The sequence below is a fragment of the Rhinolophus sinicus genome, chromosome 8 (assembly GCF_057876585.1).
Source record: "Rhinolophus sinicus isolate RSI-liver-muscle chromosome 8, RSI-T2T, whole genome shotgun sequence".
In the NCBI taxonomy this organism is placed as follows: Eukaryota; Metazoa; Chordata; class Mammalia; order Chiroptera; family Rhinolophidae; genus Rhinolophus; species Rhinolophus sinicus.
The window spans coordinates 53059480-53073270 of record NC_142508.1 but is presented as its reverse complement, the minus strand read 5'-3'; the positions used below and the strand labels follow the sequence as shown (position 1 = coordinate 53073270).

General features: G+C 46.4%; 1 protein-coding gene across 1 annotated transcript in view; it reads left to right on the top strand.

Moving 5' to 3' along the window:
- Positions 1 to 63: 63 nt before the first annotated feature.
- The window catches only part of WFDC1 (WAP four-disulfide core domain 1), a 62623-nt gene continuing 48895 nt past the window's right edge, over positions 64 to 13791 (top strand). The window contains exon 1 of the mRNA XM_074314502.2: positions 64 to 184. The gene's annotated coding sequence lies outside the window, so the exon portion shown is untranslated. The remainder of the gene's footprint in view (positions 185 to 13791) is intronic.

Below are 13791 nucleotides of genomic sequence, written 5' to 3'. Positions count from 1 at the left end.
AGCAGCAGCAGCCGCCGCTCTGCCAACCGCCTGGAAAGCAAGGAGAGCCATCCTCCCCTCTCCTCCAAGGAGAAGCATAACTCGGAAGGAGCAGAGGACAACTTGAGGCCGGGGAATCTGCAGCTACCTGTCCTTGGCAACCTGGACGCTCCTCGGTGTGTGCTGACGGTGGGCAGGTGCTCAGGTAGAGGCTAGAAGAACTTTTTGCTGCTTTGAATCAGCCCAGGCCTGGGACACGTTCAGAGGAACCCAGTCTCTCAGCACTGGATGGGAGTTCCCAGTGCATGATGGACCAGGAAGAGGTGTGAACCTAGAATGACATACACCTGGATCCCCAACTCCAATGTGAATGTCTGGTGACCTTGGGCAGGTGTCAGTACCTCTGAGCCTCATTTGTAAAAAAAATGAGAATAATAGGGGTTTCGGGGAGGTCACACCAGAAGCCACAGAGCAGTCCCCGTCTGTGGGTTTGGCTGGTGTGGTGGTGGCGAGACGAGGCATACTTCTAGGCTCTGGGGCCCAGCCGCGGCTCTGTACTACCTTGCTGCGTGTCCTTGCTCAGTCACTTGTCCTCTCTGCTCCTCAGTTTTCTCACTGGTCAAGTGAGGACAGTCGAAGCAGTGATGGGCTGAAATTGCAAAACCATCTTCTCATGTAGGTGCTCAATGTACACTGGCTCTTCTTAATTTTCTTAAGAGGTTCTGAGGCCCCGTCTCTTGGCTTCCAAAGGGGAGTTATCATTATTAGCTCTGTTTTGCAGATGAGGTCTGGAGGCCGAGGGAAGAGGCATGCTCAAGGTCACCTTGCTGGTTGGAATCTGCACTTAACAGAGACTTTGAGTTCTGAGGTGAGGATCTGGGAATGAGGAAGATCTGAGCTTGAGTCTTCCACAGTCACACGGAGGGGGTGGCAAGAGCTGCTGGTCTCAGTGGGCTGTCCGTGGCCTGGGCTAGCGATGGGGACGAATCCATACAGGAGCAGAAAAGCCAATCGAATGGAGGTGGTCTTGGGCAGTGGTTTTCGAATAGTATTGCTTGAAAACTGAGGGTGCTGCAGAAATGACTGAGGGGACTGGAATGGGGGTGACAAAAGAGAGGACACCAAGGTGAGACTCCCGCCTTACCATGGCAGCTCTTCTCAGATCAGTTTCCCACCGTGAGTCTGTAAGTGTAATCCAAATAAATGCCAAGGCCCCACAGGCCCCATCTCCACACTCAGCCCACTCAAAGAGACCCCAGGGCACCTGTTAGTAATGGAGACCCTTCTTTGGCCCCTCTCCCCAGTTCTGCTCCCCTTCCTCACACCTGCTCCAATACCTCTCATGGACCAGACACCAAAATGATCTTTTGAGCTCATACTGGGTTTATTTTTCCGCTCCTCTCTCTGTCTCCCCTCCTCCCCCGGCTCTTTATTATTTAGCTCAACCTCTGGCTAACTCTCCCCCAACCTGTCCCCCTGCCTTTCAGTTCTCTTTGGGTCTGGAGTGCGTGAGTTCAAATCAACAAATTATCACTTCCCTCCTCGGTGACCTTCAGCGTGTTTCTGAACCTCAATTCACTCATTTGTGAAATGAAAATTATAGGACGTACCTATCTATTGTATTGAACAAATTCATTTACATTTAAAAGGCGCTTGACAAAGTATCTGGGGTGAAGCAAGTCCCACTTAAGGGCTTGCTGTTATAATATTTATAATAACAGCAAGCTGTTAAGTGGGACTCAAGTCACACAAGAAAGATTTTGTTTGAAGGAAAGAGTCTGCATTTAAAAAGTATTTTAAAGGAAAAGCTGAGAGGTGCTAATCTCGTACAAGCCTCTGATAACTCATAGAGGAACTGAGACCAAGAGAAGAGGGTAGAATTGTCTGAGCTCCCACGGCCAGTCAATGGCAGGGCCAGGCTCAGTTAGGACTCACAGTCCAGTGCTCTTTCCACAGCCCCACTGCCTTCTGTCAGCATTGTCACTTAGCCCAACCTAGAGGCCCTTTGTCTTTAGCCTGGTGCCCAGGGCTGTCAGCCTCTGCCCCAAAGCATTCACTGAGTCCTTCCACAGGGCTTGGTAACGTTCCAGTCATCTATTAGCTGAATGCCACTGCCTTCCTGTCCCCCAGTGTTCCTCCCTCTTGTGTGTACTTGAACTCAGCTAACTAAGGAAGGGAGCCAGGGGTGGGGCCTAGCCCTTTCCAGCATCTTGGAAGTCCAGGATATAGGACAATCCATGCTAGCCCATCCTTACTCTCTTCTAAAGGACTGCCGCCTGTCATGTATTTCTGATAAAGTAACCATGTATGAGTCTCCTATGGCTGCTGTAACAAAACACACACACGTATTACCTTGCAGTTCTGGAGACCAGGAGACCAAAATGGGTCTTATGGGGATAAAACCAGTGTGTTGTCAAGGCTATTTCTGTAGGGGAGAATCCGTTTCCAGCTCTTAGGGGCCACCTGCATTCTTTGGTTTGTGGCTACATCTCTCTACTTTCTGCAACTGTCCTCACATCTCCTACTCCATCCCCTACTCGGACCAGCCTACCCCGCTCCTATTGGGACCCTTGTGATTGCATTGAGCCCGCTGGATAATCCAGGATAATCTCTGAATTTTAAGAACCTTAACTCAATCACACCTGCACCATTCCCTCTGCTGTGTCAGTAATACATTTACAGGTCTCGGGGATTAAGTCTTGGACATCTTTTCAGCCCAGTGAGACCCATTTTGGGCTTTTGGTCCCCAGAACTGTAAGATAATAAATGTGTCCTGTTTCAAGCTCCTAAATTTGTGGTATTTATTACAACAGCAATACAAGCCCTGACTGGGGGTGGGGCAGGCAGGTCACACAGCAACCATCAGAGACACTTGCAATTTGTTGAGGAGAAGGTCTTGCCTCGTCTGTATCGCCAGGCCTCCCAGCACCTGCTTCCAGAAGTTGGGATCCATCCATGCATGCAACAAATATTTTTTGACCATCCACTCTGCTGTGACTATTTTCTCACTGGCTGTGTGACCTTGGGCAAGTCACCTTTCCTCTGTGTGCCTCAGGAAAAACGTGGTAATGATAGTTCTTATTGTAAAGAGTGACAATAATGGTTATTGTAAGGAGTGAGTGAGTTAATGCACAGGAAGCACTGATTTCAGTGCCTGGCACTTGGTAAATGCTCGATTAGAAATTACAAAGATGAGAGGAGCTGTAGTGGGTGAGTCTCAGGGTGCCATGAGTGAGCAGAAGAGGCAATAAACAATGGTGTGCTGTTAAATGATAATAACTGGCTTTCTGAGGGGAAGAAAAGTCCTGATTGTAGAGTTTGCCAATTACTGTAGTGTAAATACTCCTACCATGACCAATTTTGTGCTAATGACATAACATCCTTGAATGCTGAGCAGGGAAGAGATGCTAATGAGGGTTTCTTCCAAGCCTATGCCAGTGGGCTCCGTATATCTCTGCACACACAGCTCACCAGGGAGGCCAGGGCAGCGCTCCCCAAGGCATGACCCAGGGTAAATCTTGATGGGAGATCAGCAGGGATGCAAAGCAAGAGAGGAGAGCAGAGAGGCAGGTGGACATCCAAAATGATGGGCTTCTCTCCCTTGCTGAGAACTATGGACTCTACACAGGCCTGGGGGAGCCACTGGAGATTAAAGCTGTGGTTCTTTACTCGGGAACCTTCTAGAATCACCTTGGAGAGCTTTTTAAACATTCCAATGACTGGGCCACATCCATATCTGTGAAATCAACTTTGCGGTTTGGGGACCTACATATAGAATTGCTTTGAAATTTCCCTCGGTGACTGTAATGTGCAGCCTGGGTTGGGAATGGATGCTTGCACTCAGGAGTGACACGATCAGGTATGCATTTTCCAGAGCTCACTTTGGCTCACTCTGACATTGCGGGAGGCTGTGTAAATTGGTACCACCCTTTCAAAGGGCAATTTGGCACTGTTGACCAACAAGCAATGCAGACACCCCTTGGTTTACAATCACATATCTAGGAATTTATTCTGCAGATATGCTGGTGCATGTGCACAAAACATGTGTATAAAGATATTCATTGCAGCATTGTTTGTGATAGCAGCAGACTGCAAATGACTGAAATAACCCTCGTTAGGGGACTGATTGAATAAATGCTGGTCAGAAAGGCGAGAGAAAACTCTGCAGCTGTTATAAAGGAAACAGGAATCTATATATACCGATGTGGAGGGACCAGCAAGCCGCATAAAGTGCAAGGTGCAGAACAGATTATACTGAATGCGCTGGTTTGTGTAAAAATAGACAAGGGGTGTGTGTGTGTGTGTGTGTGTGTATGCATAAAATATTTATTTCTGAAAAATGGGTAAAAAACTAGAAACTGTGGTTGCCTCTAGGGAGGGAAACCAAAAGGTTTGGAGAAGGGAGGAGAGGGAAAGGAAATTTCCTTTTCTCTATCATTTTCTATGGTTTAATTTAAAAAAACAACAACTGTGGGCATGTAGTGATTCAAACGTTTATTTTTTTTAAGTTAAATTAAAAGGCATCCTCGTACCAGTGCAGAGGAGAAGTCAGCCTGGAAGAAAGAGCTGATTTACCAGATGGGTCTGCAGGCGACACGCGCTTAAATAAGGCGGTGACTGTGGGGCTGGAGGGAGGCCTGCAGAGGAGCTGGGATGGACAGAAGGAAGCACCTGGAAGGTGCTAGACAAAGAGCAGTTGGTGGACCCTGCCCTGCCTTCAGCTGTCGTAACCACAACCACACCCCATCAGGGAGATTTTGTTAGTGGCCAAGGCTACAGACGCCACTGGAATGACCTGATCACAGCCTTGGGCCACTGGGCTCATTCAGCATGACCTCATTGGGGAAACCAAGGCAGCTCAGTAATTTTCATTATGGACTAGAAGTAAAAGCACATGTGGATCATTTACCACCAAGAGTCCTAAAGTCGAGGTGACTCCAGGAGCCAGGTGGGTGATGCAAGGCAGGCTGGTGGGTGCTGCAGCAAAATGGGGACCCCAAACCCTCAACTCACAAAGGTAGAATGTGGGACCAGTGTGGCAGCATGTTTACACTTTGGAAGAAGCTATAATCCTGATGTTTATGCTAACTCTCTCAAGTTCTAAATGTTACCAACTATCTCAGAAATTCATAAGGTACCATGGGGCTACACGGGTGCATGTCTGATGATCCAGCAATTCCACTCCTTCATGAATACCCATGAGAAATTCTGTGGGGACAGAGCCAGGAGTGCAGTTTCCAGGCTCTCACCCTCACGTGGAAAGGTGCTCACTCAGGTAGTAAATGGCCATCAACTGTGATTGGATGGTCATCAGTTGTGGCTAGTTGGCCGTCAGCTGTAACCAGTGAGCCATTGGCCACTAATATAACTGCCGTGGCTACGCCAGCAGCAAATGGGGGGCTAGCAAGAAGATGGTGGCTGAGCCAGCAAGCACGGATTGAAGTTAGCAAGTGGGGTTGGTTGGTTAACAGAGAAGCAGGCAGCAGGTTGCAGGTTGTGTGAATCCTGTTTCCTGTGTCTGCAACCCAGCCGCCAGCAAGACTATAGTGGTATGACTCCCCTGTCTATGGTTCCATGGGTGTTCCTTTTTGCCCTCACCATATCCTGCGTTTTTCTGTGGGGAGCGGGAGCTGAGAGCCCGCATGACACCCTGCACGACAGATGCGCACATGTGCGTACCAAGGGCATGGCTTAGAAAGCTGGTTACAGCATTGTTTTATAACAGCCGCCAAGTGGAATGCCCACTAACAGGAGAATTGGTAAATAAATTGTGTATAGTCACACAGTGGAATATCATACAGTAGTGAGAATGCATGCACTACAGCCATTTGTGACAACATGGAAGAATCTCAGTCAGGTTGCGTGAAAAAAGTCAGACAAAAAAGAGCAGATACATGATTCCATTGATATAAAATTTAACAACAGGCAAAACTAATTGAGGGAAATAATTACCTTTGGGGGTGCATAGTGAGTTCTGGGGGCTGGTCATATTGTTTGATCTGTTTCGTCTGGGGGCTGATTACTCAGTGTGTTGAATTTGTGGAATTGTATTTAAATTTTAAAAGTGAGTTTTCTGTTGTTGTTTTGTTTTTAACCACCACTGCCATGGAGGGCCAAATAAGATGCATCAGTGGTCTGGATTCAGCCTTGGGCTCCTGGTTATGACTAGCTTATCACAATGAATTGCTTTGAAGTGGCCAGGCTTCCAAAGCTACTCCAGCCCGGAACCTCTATTTTTTGTCAGTCACCACTGAAGCCCATAGTTACACTCAGCAATATGTCTTTACCTGGACCATGCCCACTGTTCCTCCCTCCCTCCCTCGCATTTCTCCTGGAATTCTGAGGTCCTTGAAGACATAGGAAAGTCAGTAGTAAAGACTTGCCCTACCTTCTTCCACCTCCCTCTGCCTTCCTTTTCTGGAAGGAAGGAGAGAGGTGATTGGACCACTCACAACCACTTCAACTTTCTGTTGAAAAATATTGCTCAAGATGTAATTAACCCCAGTGAAAAATGCAAGCCCTGTTTTGACAAAACAAGTCTGTCCTCGGGGCAGTTTGCAGAAGTTGTAGAATGTCAGAGACAGCGGCTGCTACAAAGGGATACTTTGCGTTTGAACTCCAGGCAGCTGAGCTCTAGAAGCTGAGTTCCTTTTATTGGAGGAAGGATTGCCCTCCAAGGAGACTGCACGTTTTATATTCTTATTGGGGGGAATTACAGAACGGAACACTTGCTGAGGTCTCAACTCCCCCCTGGACCCCCAAGGTGCTTGTAGTTTTTTATCATGACATTTTTTAAACAAGTGAAAAATTTGCAAGACTAGTACAATGAATATCCCTATTCACTGCCTAGGCTCATAATTATTAGCATTTTGTCACACTGAAAAAATATATATATATATATATTTTTCCCCCTGAAACACGTCAGAGTAAACTGCAAACACTGTGATATTTCACTCTGAATTCTTCAGCATGGATATCCAGAAAATTAATGATAGTTGTCTACATAACCACAAAACCATTATCACATTTAACACGGTAAACACTAGTCCCCTAATATCATCTAATACCACCCAGTCCATAATCAAATTTCCCTGTCTCTAAAATGTCTTTTACAGTTATTTTTCAAAAACCAAGATTCAAATAAGGACCGCGTATGACATTTGGTGATTATGTTTCTTTACTCTTTTGATCTCCAACAGTCCTCTGTCCTCTCCCACCACCTTCCCCTTGCCCCCTGCCCCATGACATTGACTTTTAAAGAGATCAGGCCAGTCTCGTAGACTGTTCCTCCTTCCAGATTTATCCCATTGTTCCCAGGTGCCCTCTCTCCTCTCTATTTTTGGAAATTAGGTCTCAAGTATTGAATACATTCGAGTTAAATAGTCTGGGCAAGAATGCTTCATAGGTGGGGATGCTGGGAACTCATGATGCGTGGCTGTCCTTGGGGGATGATGCTGAGATGCATGGCTGGGGTGAGGTAGCCAAAGCAGAGGTGTGCGTTGTAAGGGAACGCTTTCCTTTTGTGATTAGCAAGGCTTCTGGGGTGATATTTGGGCCAAAACACTTTTTATCTTTTGTCCTGTGGTGGGAACTCAGGGAAGGGAATGTTGGAAGGCAGATGAGGAGCCCCACTGCTCCTTCCCGAGGTGAGCTCCCAGCACTCACAGCTGCAATTTTCACAGTGGAGAGAGACCAGCACAGTCTGGCAGTTTCTCTGTAGTTTAGAGAGGGCCAGGCTGGGGCACTAAGAAGAATGGTCAGCACACCCTCACTATTTATAGCTGAGCTCTTCAGTGTATCACACACTGAATGAAATAACACATTTTAACCCTTCCAACGGCCCAATAATCAGAGGTCGTAGATCCAATTATTCTCCCAGTTTAGAGATGGAGACACTGAGGCTTGGAGGAATTAAGACACTTGCCCATAATCATCCAGATTCAAAACAAGGTCTGTCTGCTGCTAACCGTTCTATATAGGGCACCAACATTTCAAATTCCACAAAAACTAAATTCTGGGTCTGTGCCCCAGTCTCAGGAGGTAACAGAGGCCAGCAGAAGGGTTCAAGGTTGAGTAAGAAATGTGAGCTGAGACCAGGGGTAGATTAAGCTGTGACTGGTAACCTTAAGGTTACAAAGATCCTGAATTGTACTTTTCACTTACTCTATTTTTAATCTTCATGTATCATTTTGAAAAATACTTATGCCAGAGGGTAAGGGGGGTGGGGGGTGGGGGATGGGAGATGAGGGTAAGGGGGATCGAATATATGGTGATGGAAGGAGAACTGACTCTGGGTGATGAACACACAATGGGATTTATAGATGATGTAATACAGAATTGTACACCTGAAATCTATGTAATTTTACTAACAATTGTCACCCCAATAAATTTAATAAAATAAAATTAAAAAAAAAAAGAAAGAAAAATACTTATGACAATAATGACCTAATACAATAGCTATTGGTAACTATAATAAAGTTATGATTTTATTAATGTTATTTTTTAATGGTCAGGGCATTGGCTAGTGTATTGGGCCTGTTGCAAAGATGCCTGCACAGGTCATGTTGAAGGTGCCCAGCTCCTGCTAGAGTTCCACTCCCCACTGAGTTCTGCCACTGATGGAGCTCGATTATGGAGCATGAGTGGTGTTCAGGGGTGAATAAGACACAGCCCTGGATTTCAGGACAGCACGTTGGGGAGACGGACTCACAACTGACTATAGCAAAGACAGATTTAGAGAAACATTAATGGGGTAAACCACTGAGTCTTGGGAGGACAGAGAAATTTGAGAGTGATTCTAATTGGGAGAATCCAAGGGAGATTTTTGCAGGAAGGGACATTTGAGCTGGGCGTGGAAGTACAAGTAGGAGTTTGAGCAATGACACTGACAGAGGCATTGGGGGCTACGGGGAGTGCAGGAATGAGGGCTGACGTGGACAGGGACTAGAGTGTGCGATCAGCTCAGAAGGACAGTTAGAGATAAAGTTAAAAAGGGTAACAGGGGTCAGAGAGAACATGGCTTTAAATGCTGGTTTGTGCACTTGGATCTTATTCCAAGGGCTTTACAGTGTCATTGAAAGAACTCAAAAAGAATATGACCAGAATATTTCCCTGATGTACCTCAGGGAAAATACATCTTGGATGGGATGTGAAGACCAGATGAAGACAAAAGGTAAGGAAGGTTCCTCCGTTAGGAGGTCATGAAAAGAATGTGTGAGGGAGATGGTAAGGACGAGAAGGCGGGAGGTGGGGGATGCGGGAATGTTTCATGAGGAGCATGAGGGGCATTGGCAGGGTGTGTGTGGGGACTGGGTGGGTGGAAGGTGGGATGCAGGGAATGGAGGAGCTGGAGAAGGCTATGGTGACCCCAAGATTCCTGGTCTTTCTGCAGAGCAGAAAGAAGGGCAGTAACCCAAACGGGAAGCAAGGGAGGAGGAGAGTTTTGGGGAAAGACGGTGTCATCCCACTGCAGGTGTTCAGGAATTTGAGGGAGGAGCCCAGAGAAGAGCTCAGAGCGAGAGGCTCAAATGTGAGTCTCCTCAGCAGCCCCTCCAGGGAGGTTTGGGCTGAGGAGGAGCAGGCAAGTGAGGGGTGACCCAGAAGGCAAGGTGATGTGTAAAGCAATGACTTTCCTCTGGGTACTGTGAGATAAGAGGAAGGACAGAGTACCTCTGGGTCTTGGGAGACCTGGAGAGCACTTGAAGGGATGGCCAGGTCCTTGAATGTGAACCTCAAGAAGGAATATATCTGCCAAGGACTCCTTATGGGTAACTAAGCACAAATTCAAAACTAGAGTCTAGGAGCCATTGCTGAAGGGGGTCTCTCATGCATTCTGTATTTCAGGAGAAAGCCACAGATTGAGCTGTCAGCCTCCTACACTGTACTCCTGCTGGCTGAGTGAACTCTTATAGAGGAGTTCCCGGTATCATCTTTTGACCAATGGGCTGAGAGACCTGTGCCATCTAATCAGAATTACACAGTTATAGCCTCATTTTTTTTTTTATACTGACCAGAGGGGCTCCATAACAACCAATCAGAACTTGAGAAGCCAACCAATCGGGACAGCGCTATGCAAATTTGGATTCCTCATTTGCATAAAATGGGCCAATCAGGAAGCAGGGCAGGAACTTTCTCTATAAAAGGCAGCCTTCTCTTCGTCTCTTAGGTGCACTTTTTGTCCCCTCTGGAGGCTGCATTTCCCAGTTTGAAAACAGTTTACTTGAAGAAAGTTTCTTCTTTTACCACACGTCAGATTAAAGACTCTTGTTGGCATTAGATTAGTGGCAACAAACTTCTGTTGACATGGCTGAGAGGCAGGGAATGAGCCTGAATTCAGTCTTGAAAGGTGTAGAAATAGGCTGATCTCGGTGTATCCCCCAATATGGTGAAACGCTTATGCCTGGTCATTGGGGGTCTAGGCAGGATTGTCTTCCTGCCAAGAGGACCTCCTAGAAAGCCTTGAAGAGAACCCCAAGGGCACCTGGTGGGCTGGGGAGGCCCTTTTAGAGTGTCCGAGGGATTCTGAACAACAGCCTAGCTGGGAGTCTGTGTGGCTCAGCAAACAAAACTCCCACAGGGGTCATAGCACTTTGTCAGGTTGGGAATAACTTCCTATAAAAGGGTGGAAAGGCAGTCTCAGAGGGGGCCTTCTCCTGCACCCATCCTCCGCCCCAAGGAAAAGTGTACCTGTGTGGCGATCCTCAGAGGAGCCATCCTCAACATGCATACCACAAGGCCTCTACAGGAAAAGCTGTTGTGCCAAGTATGTTTGAGACAAGGTAGATCAAGCTGCTTCCCCTCCTGGGGATCTGCTCAGCTCCCTGAACAGGCTGACAGGCGAAGCGCCTCTCCTAGGCTGAGGACTGGATGTCAACTGTGATTCCCCAACTTCTTGCCTCCAGGATCCTCCCTTTTCAACAAGACAGCTCTCTTCCCCACATTATTGGGTGTACACTGGGCTCCAGTGAGTCCCTGGCAGACAGATTGCCCAACAGTGACAGAGGGGGTTGAGTGAGAGTGTTAGGGGAGAGTGTGGCATGGTGGAAGGACAGCGTTCACCAGTGTCATTCTGCAAGAGTCATGTCTCTCCAGGGTTGAAGGTGGCGGGGGGTGTATGTGAAAATGCCAAAAGGCAGGAGGTGAGAACTCCTGAGCCTGGGAAGCCTTCGCTGTTGGTGGCCAGGCGGGTCCCTCCTGGGTGGGCACAGGGAGGCAGAGAAGCAGGTCCATTGCCAGATGGTCTTACCTCATCTCACGTAATATCAAACTTCTTAATTGCACCACCATCCCACATCAAAGAAGTCTTTGCTTTGCTTTGCTTTGTGGGAACATGTATTTATTATTGTGCTTTTGAAATCTTTTGGCTGTAAGGAGCTTATTTAATTTATGATTGGTACAACTCCTCGGTACACTTTGTACCTACTTCAGATAATCTTCTTCAAAATGAGACAACAAAGTGACTATTATTTTTAAATGTAATGAGATATGTTGGATGTGAAATTGGCCAAAGAATAAATGAATGTAACCCATCAGAATCTATATGAATAGCAAGGTTTTTCTTTTTTCCCTCATGATTTGGAAGATTTGTCTGCTTTTAAAATCATCCAGCTGGTAGTAGGTCTGAGAAGCTTGAGTGTTCTGGGCCTTGGGGGCCAGAGGGACCTAATGCAGGAAAGGGAGGCAGTGGGGACTGGGGACTTGGGGAAACTGTGAGGGGCTGAGAGCTGAGGTCTCCCGGAGGACAGTGGCTGAAGTGGGGAGGCAGAGACTGAGGTCCAAGTTCAGGATGTTGGAACTGGAGCCATTTTGAAGGAGGGGAGCCAAGGTTCCAAGTACAACTGGCAGTATGTGGTCCTGGTGGCACGTATTCCTGCCATCAGAACTGTCAATAGGAAAAGGATGAGAAACTTGAAAGGAAGGCAAATGGATGCCTGTATGTCCTTTCAATGTTACACCGTAGCTTTGACTAACAGGCCTGTCCAGGAATTATTTATATTTAATTATCTAAGGAATTGTGCCTTTATGCAACTCTTTTTACTATTCATTAGGGTCCAGATTCTGAAGTGAACATGTCAACTTGCAAATTTGTGCCTTGTAGAGATGAATATGATTTCTGTCTGTTACAAAGAAATCCTAAAAGTTATGGTTTCATTGCCCTGCAGAACAGTCACCAGTTCTGTATCTCCCCCAGCCATCCTATCCCAATTTTCTTGAGTGCCTATAAATACTAAGTCCTCAAGTGCTTTTTGGATCAGCTTTCCCATCCCATTGGCTCCCTCTCTAAGTACATACGATAAATTTTTGACACATGTTCATTCCATGTTGGTATGAGAGGCATTAAAAAAAGATTTTTTTTTAAATTACATTTTGATCTCCTTTCATAGGCAAACGTACCTCCTGGAGACCCAGGTAGGGAAGCTCGATGGGGCCATATCTTTGGGGAATTTTGATCTCATGGTGCTTGTAATGTTTCACATGCAAGCAGAGCAACGTCCGAGCTTTGCTTTGTTTCAGTCAGTTCCCATCTCCAGGTACCAAATTCTGTTCCAGGATTCTAATATTATGAAACAAACCATCCCGAACTTAGTGGCGTAAAATAGTGACCATTTATTATGGATAAAAAATAAAAATTATGGATTCTGTGGGACAGGAATTTGGGGAGGGCACAGCAAGAAGCACTTGTGTCTGCTCCATGATATCTGGGGACTTGGTTGGAAGACCCACATGCTGAGGTGACTCAAACATCTGCGGCTGGAGAAGACACTTCCAAGATGATCTCTTCAGTCACATGTCTGGCACCCGGGCAGGGATGGCAAAAGGTTGGGCTCAGCTGGGACAGTTGGCCAGAGCTCCTCTAGCTGGCCTCTCCAACATGGCAGCCTGAGTGGGTGGGTGAACTTCTAACAGGGTGGCTTATATTCCTGTGAACCAAGTGGGTGCTGTGTAGTCTTTTACGAATCAACCTCAAAGATCACATGATGTCCCTTTGGCTGCACTCTGTTGGTCAAAGCAGTCACAGGCCCACCTACACTCAAAGGGAGGGGACACAGCCCACCTCTCAATGGAAAAAGTGTCTAAGAGTTTGTGGTCGTGCTCAAGCAGCTACTGCTTCTTTACAATTTCCTTCCTCTTTGGTCATTTCTGATGACTTACAACAACCCATATCTCATAATAAACCACGAGGCTGTGGCAGATACCAGTGGGAGAGCAGACCTCCAGATTCAATCTTTGTTCCCAGCTCCGACTGTTGTCCTTGGGGTTTTTATCCAGTCATGCTATCTTCATTTTATTGATTCCTCCAATTTTGGGGGTGGAGCTTCCAGTAACGTATGCCCATGGAACTCAAACAAAACAGAAAATACGCCTATTGACATGAGAGAATGTTCATGCTATATTTGGTAAGTGAAGAAAGCAAAGGAAAAATAAAATGGAAGAGTACCTATCAAGATGCTAAGTGGTTATTTCTGAATGGAAAGTTTAGACATGATTTCTATTTTGTTGTTGCTTATATGTTATATCTGTATTGTTCTTTTTTTTTTTTTACAGAAAGCTTAAGTATAATGTGGAGATTAAGCTTGCAAGCCCTGGAGTCAGGCTGCCTGGGTTCAAATGTCAGTTCTTTCGATGTCTAGCTTTGTAACCTTGGGCAAATTACTTTGACTCTCTGAAACTCAGTTTCCCCATCTGTAAAATGGGGCCAATAATAAGTCAAGAGTATCTACCTCAAAGATAGGACTGTTGTAAGGATTAAATAAGACAATGCATGGAAAGCACTTAGCACAGTGTCCAGCATAAAGCAAACAAAGTTAGGGA